Genomic DNA, 1,439 nt, shown 5'->3' with positions numbered 1-1,439 from the left:
AGTTTAAGATTAAGATTCCCCAGAATATTCAAATTTTTTGAGATAGGATATTTGAGTTTTCTGTAAGCCATAATCAGCAATATTAAAATAATAAAAGGCTTGCAATATTTCAGTTGATTTGTAATGAATCCAGAATGTATGACATTTTTGTTTTTTTACATTGCATTACAGAAAATAAAGAACTTTATCACAATATTCAAATTTTCGGAGACAGTCCTGTATTCATTGTCTTCTGTTTCAAGAATACATATCAGGTTTAGGAAGTTAATGAACTGCACACGTTTCAAGAAGGAGCAGAAAGGGAACCGTGTAAAAATGTCGATCGTCATAATAATGTCACTTATTTCACCCTTGTTGCATATTCAAGTCCCCACTTCGTTTCCAGAGTTTTGGACAGGTTTTTCCGGGATGAATGCCAAAGGGACGGGATGACACAAGATTCAACTTGCGAGGATTTGTTTCTGGGCATGATGTGGAAAAGACTCATAATAAAAAGAGAGAAAAACCCCACGAGGCTTTGAGCTGCAGGGAAAGTTGTATCTCAACTGTGGAACAAAGACGGCAAAATCAACCGAAAGGAAACAAATATATACAGTATACATGTGTCTGTGTTGGTGTGTGTCTTAATTTAAATGTTTGCTCAGACCAAGACAAAAAAAGGGAATTGAGATGTTTAAGGATTCTGAAGTGAAGGAGTCCATCCATCTATCTTTGTGTTATTGTAACTGAACTTTGGGTTTGTTTTTGTGTTTTTAACAGAATAATTACATCTGAACCAATATTCAGAAACTTTCTACAATTTTTTTTTGTATGAAATTGTTAAGGTGTTATTAAAAGCTTGTACTGTTTCAGTTTGGTGTTTTTAATGCTTTAATATTGTGTCAAACTTTCATCACAACTTTTAATTCTCCACAGGTGGACTCGTTTTTCTGACCTACGGTTTCAAATCCTCTCGTGTAGTTTTAGGGCATAAATATGGAAGTATGTTGCACTCACTTCCGTTATCGACATTATCTACTCCCACGTATTCCAAAAGGGGGGTCACGGGGTTTGATATTCACTCAAATTATAGGAAAGTTCTGCTTTTCTGAATTTACAGCATAGTTTTCTCATTGAAAATAATGTTTTTCTGAATAAAAAACTTTATTTTTCTGTGTTAGAAAATATTTAATTGCTTTAAAAATATTTTCTGCAGTTTTTCTTAATAAATTCGATTTTTTTCTGTTTTCTATGAATTATTGACACGTTTTTTTAAGGCATTTTTCTCCTCGTGGGAGCCTGGATGAACAGATGCAAACATGACTTTTCTTTTTCTTTTTTTTCCATTTAGTAGTATTGATATAATTCAAATGTGTGTTTGTCCTCATTATCTTAAGAGCTTCTTCTAGTTTGTGGGAGCAAGATAATTTGTGTTTTCCTCATCAAAACCTAATAAAAAA

At 32.9% G+C, this 1,439-nt stretch overlaps 1 pseudogene; it reads right to left on the bottom strand.

Annotated features, from left to right (window-relative positions):
* Nucleotides 1–1,011, bottom strand: part of LOC133461393 (dolichyl-diphosphooligosaccharide--protein glycosyltransferase subunit STT3B-like) — a 27,414-nt pseudogene extending 26,403 nt beyond the window's left edge.
* Between the last annotated feature and the right edge of the window lie 428 nt (nt 1,012–1,439).

This window comes from Cololabis saira, chromosome 15 (genome assembly GCF_033807715.1).
Source record: "Cololabis saira isolate AMF1-May2022 chromosome 15, fColSai1.1, whole genome shotgun sequence".
Classification (NCBI taxonomy): Eukaryota; Metazoa; Chordata; class Actinopteri; order Beloniformes; family Belonidae; genus Cololabis; species Cololabis saira.
Note: the sequence above shows the minus strand (reverse complement) of the source record. Positions and strands in the feature narration are given on the sequence as shown.